The sequence below is a fragment of the Tupaia chinensis genome, unplaced genomic scaffold (genome assembly GCF_000334495.1).
Source record: "Tupaia chinensis unplaced genomic scaffold, TupChi_1.0 Scaffold143836_1, whole genome shotgun sequence".
NCBI lineage: Eukaryota > Metazoa > Chordata > Mammalia > Scandentia > Tupaiidae > Tupaia > Tupaia belangeri.
Window position 1 is genome coordinate 2,938,929 of NW_006203686.1, and position 5,421 is coordinate 2,944,349.

General features: G+C 38.8%; 1 pseudogene; it reads left to right on the forward strand.

Moving 5' to 3' along the window:
• Positions 1-244: 244 nt before the first annotated feature.
• On the forward strand, positions 245-3,056 carry LOC102491984 (pre-mRNA-splicing factor CWC22 homolog; annotated as a pseudogene).
• The last annotated feature ends 2,365 nt before the right edge of the window (positions 3,057-5,421 follow it).

The following is a 5,421-nucleotide window of genomic DNA, read 5'->3' on the forward strand; positions in this document are numbered from 1 at the left end:
GTAAATTAATAGGTAATGTATCAGAAAACTTAATGTCAGGCTTTCAGGTAGTTCATACCCTGCCTTCTTGCTGTTGGTACCTGGGAAAAGAAGTGGCATACATCTGGTGTAATGGCGGCTTGGTGGAGTTCTAGGTGATGTTTACAGACAAAAAGTAAACTGTCAAGGAATTCAAACCATCAGATACTTGCTATTTGGACAAGTCAAGGGGTCTTTGATTTATTGGATCAACTAGCAACAGAAAATGAAAAGTAGTGTGGCACAGATAAAAACATTCTTCTGGTTGTTATAGAAGAGAAATCTATAATTCATATCAGAGGACCTCCTCTCCAGAAGACAGTTTATTTATTTCTTGAGAGAGAGAGAGACAACCAGCAAGCCCTTCCGCCACAACTGGGTCTCTATGTCAGGATCCACCCACTGCCTTCAACCAGCCCCAGATCACAAGTATCTAGAACAAGAATGATCCCCCCGGGACAGAGACTACTTTGATTATGGCAGGTCAGACTATGAACACTCAAGAGGACGTTCTTATGATGATAGCATGGAGTCGCGAAGTAGGGACCGAGAAAAATGTAGAGAAAGAGAAAGAGATATGGATCAGAAAAGGTCCTGAAAAATCTCCATGTCCTGGAATAAGAAGCCCAGAACCACCAGTAACTCAGAGTTCCTCTGCTCAGGATGAACCTACTGCAAAGAAGAAGAAAGATGAGCTGGATCTTCTTCTCATTCACACTGGTGAAACCTGCATTCCTCCTGCAAAGCTCAGGATGATGCAAGAACAGGTTACAGACAAAAACAGCTTAGCATACCAGAGGATGAGCTGGGAGGCTCTAAAGAAGTCAATCAATGGTCTTATCAATAAAGTCAACATTTCTAAAATAAGTATTATCATTCAAGAGCTTCTCTAGAAAATATAGTTAGAGGAAGAGGCCTGCTGTCCAGATCTGTTTTGCAAGCATAGAGTGCTTCTCCAATATTCACCCATGTTTATACAGCATTACTAGCAATTATCAACTCAAACTTCCACAAATCGGAGAATTAATCCTCAAAAGGCTAATTCTTAATTTTGGTGAAGGGTATCGAAGAAATGATAAGCAACTTTTGCGAGAATGCTTCAAAATTTGTGGCACATTTTTTTAACCAAAATGTGTCACATGAAGTTTTATACTTAAAGAAAATGTGTCACATGAAGTTTTATACTTTACTCTTGGAAAGACCAACGGATGATAGTGTTGAAGTCGCTATTGGTTTTCTCAAGAAATGTGTCAAGTTAACACAGGTGTCACCAAGAGAAATCAATGCAATATCTGAACGCCTTCAAAACTTTCAGGATGAGTCTGAAATTGATAAAAGAGTTCAGTATATGATTGAAGTGATGTTTCCTGTATGGAAGGATAGAGTCAAGGACCGCTCAATTATCCTAGAAGGACTTGACTTAGTAGAAGAAGATGATCAATTCACCCATATGCTGCCTTTGGAGGATGACTATAATCCACAGATGTTCTTAATGTTTTCGAGATGGACCCTAATTTTATGGAGAATGAAGAGAAGTACAAAGCTATTAAGAAGGAAGTTCTTGATGAAGGAGACAGTGACTCAAATACAGACCAAGATGCTGGAAGTAGTGAAGAAGAGGAAGGGGAGGAGGAAGAGGGAGACGAAGGTGAAGAAGGACAGAAAGCAACAATTCACGACAAAACTGAAATTAATCTAGTTTAACAATTTATCTTACTATTCAGTGGAGTTTAGATTTTGAAGAATGTGCTCACGAACTGCTGAAAATGGAGTTTTCCTAAAGTCAAACAAAAGAACTCTGCAACCTAATACTTGATTGCTGTGCCCAACAAAGGACATATGAAGAATTTTTTGGCTTATTAGCTGGGCAATTTTGCATGCTAAAAAAAGAATATATGAAATCCTTTGAAAGTATATTCAAGGAACAGTATGATACCATTCATCATTTGGAAACAAACAAATTGAGAAATATTGCTAAGATGTTTGCTCACCTCTTATACACTGATTCACTTCCATGGAGTGTTCTTGAATGTATAAAACTGAGTGAAGAAACAACTACATCATCTAGTAGGATTTTTGTCAAAATATTTTTCCAGGAGCTCTGTGAATACATGGGTCTTTCTAAACTTAATGCAAGATTAGAGGATGAAACCCTTCAGCCATTCTTTGAAGGATTGTTGCCCCGAGATAATCCAAGAAACACTCAATTTGCCATCAGTTTCTTTACCTCTATATGTCTTGGAGGTTTAGTGGATGAATTGCAAGAGTATCTCAAAAATACACCAAAGGTCACTGTGGCACAGAAACCAGAGGTCGAGCAAAAGAAATCCTCCCCATTCTCTTCTTCAGTATCCTCTTCTTCAGAGTCTGACTCCTCTGACTCTGATTCCAATAGTAGTGATAGCAGTTCGGAGTCATCCAGGGAGGAGAGTGATTCTTCCTCTAGCAGCAGTCATAGCTCTGCCTCAGCTAAAGATGTAAGAAAGGACAAGGGAAGACCAGAAATAAAGAAGTAGATAAATTGATTAGGAACCAACAAACAAATAATAGGAAACAAGAAGAAAGAAGGCAAGAACAAAGGCACCAGGAAACAAGAACTGAGAGAGAAAGATCAGAAAAACACAGAGATCAAAATTCAAGAGATACAAATTGAAGAGATACAGTAACAAAATACCTGTCAGACAGAGGTGTTCCTTTTGAAATAAACAGTTACAGTAGAGTTGTGACAAGAGATGCATATCGACTTGGAAAATAAGCATCATGATTCTCAAAAGAAGAGAGGAGAGAGGAGAAACTCGTTCTCTGAAAAGGAGAAACACAGGCACCGAAATAAGGACAGTGAACATATTAGAAGAAAAGATAGATCAAAGTCAGAGGAAAGGAATAGAAAACATTCAGGTTCTAGAAGTGATGAAGATAAGTATTAGAATGGTGCTGACAGGCAAAGGAAAAAATCTAACAGATACTCTGAACAATCCAGAGAATCAAAGGAAAATCAGGATCGATGAAGAGAAAGGTCTCCAGCAAAGCAAAAATAATTCCATAAGTCATGACAGAAACTGGACATGCCCTTATATTCATTAGAAACAAATTATTTTTTACATTGACAAACTTTATAGAGAACTCTTACATAAAGTACGGGTTTATATTGGTTAATTTTAAACTTGAACATGTTTTATAATTGATGCGTCTCCAGGACCTCCATGTAAAATTATTTGAAAAGAAAATTTTCACCAGAAAGGGATGAAAGTCTTGGTTATATTTTGTAAATAAAATGATCAAATGCAAAAAAAAAAAGAAGAAAAGAAAAGAAATAGGTCAAATTAATTTTTAAAATAATATAGTTTAGTTTCTCCCACATACCTTAATTCTTATTTTATCATGTTATCAATGGGAAAGGATGAGTGACAAATTTTACACATTTTTATATAGTCTGCCTCTGAGATCCAGTATTTTATATTTACAACACATGTCTATTTGGACTGGTCACATCTCAGTTACTCACTAGCCACATGTGACAGGCAGTTGCCAGCTGTAACCAGTTGTCACAGCGCACTCTAGATCTTACTTTTTTATCCTGCTGCTGTTTTTCTCTCCTAGAATGAAAACTACTTAAGGATGTACTTGTTCATTTTGCTCACTAATGTACTGCTTTGCACAAGACAGTGTCTGATCTTAGTGGCTCTCGGAAGTAGCTGCTGAACAAATGCATTGATGAACCTCTTTAGTACACTGAGAGGAAACACTGCTTTAGCTCTGTTTTATGCCATTTCTAGAAAATTCCAGAAGAATTAAACTCCAGAAACCCACAGCAGTAGCTTACTTTGGTCGGCTGCCTCCCCTTCCCTTAATCCTCATCTTTACTCCCTTCCCAAGTAAACAACTTGATCCAGAATCCTTATCTCAGAGCCAGCTTTGGAAAAAAAAAAAACACAACTAAAACACTGGTCTCAACCTATCAGTGTGTTCCTCTTGACCTAGATCAAGTCCATAAGTTTCCTTCAGAGAGAAACCTTCTACAGGCTCTCATCATGCTATGGCCCCCGTCCCCTAGCTTCCAGCAGGCCAAGGTTACAAGAACACACTGACTTAAGCCCATAAATTTTGTTCTTCTTCTTATTATTATCTTTTTAGAGATTTTTCTATAGGTGCATATGCTCACTGGAGAGACAGAAAGTGAGAAATCACCACTACCACCCCCAGGGGGATGACCACGCGGCAATCCTTTCTTTTCCATTCTCCTCTCAGGATTTTGGGAGGGCACAAACACACACACACACACACACACCCTGTGTGAGTTTGCAGCCACCAGGTCTGGGACTTGAACTGTGGTTGGCCATGTGGGAATCCAGCACTTTAACCACCATGACACCTGCTGGCCCCAGCACATAAGTTTTAAGGTGGTTTGTTATCATGCAATACATACCTCAAACCTGAACGTCAAGATATAATACCACTCTATTTTAGCTTCCATTGTTCTATTGTTCAGAAGTCATCTGTCAGTCTAAATTATGTTCCTGTATTTTGACTTTATGTTTGTTTCTCTTTTAATATTTGCTATAGGGTTCACGTGCTTGCTGGGAGAAAGAGAAAGAGTTAGAAATTACCTCCTAGGAATTATGGCCATACTGCAAACCCTTCTCCATTCTTCTCTCAGGATTCTGGGCATGCACATACATACACCCTTGGCATGTTTTTCAAACTGGGTACAGGTCCCTTTCTCAGAATCCCTCCTGCTACTGAAGGGTGGCCATAGTTCACTTGCAAGAGAGATATGAGACCACCATCTGTTCTCAGTAGTCTGTCATTTAGCTGCCAGATCCCTGTTCTCATTTTCCACCCACCATCAGATTTGAAGAAAACAGTTGATTAGCTAGAAATAACCAAAATGCTACTCCTGGCCCATTAGCATGCCTGGAAAAGTTGAACAGGGTACTGCATCTCAGAAGTTCCTCAGGAGTGACAAGGTTCTCTCTTTATGTTTTGCTTTGGTGTTTTCATCAGAGCACAAATGCACACAATAAGATCCTCCTCGAGAGGATTCGTCCCAAGGCTAGCCAGGGCTGGATGGTGTCATTGCATCTTAAGGGACAGGAACAAAAGGCTTTTGTGTAGGATTACTTCTCCAAAATCAACATTTTTGAAATGATGCCCATTCCCCTTGCCTCCTTCTCTGTAGCATAAACATTTTAACCACCTCTTTGAATCTCAAAAGTTAGACCACAGGGTCTGGGTACAAATACTGTGTCATAGTATTAAATGCTAGATCAGATATCAGCTGTAATCCCTGGGGTTTTTTAATACAATATAGCTGTCTGAAGAGGAAACATTGTTTTTCCAACATAGCAAATTCTGTAGCTCTGAAATTCTGAGTTCTGGATTGAATTTGTTTTGATAATGCAT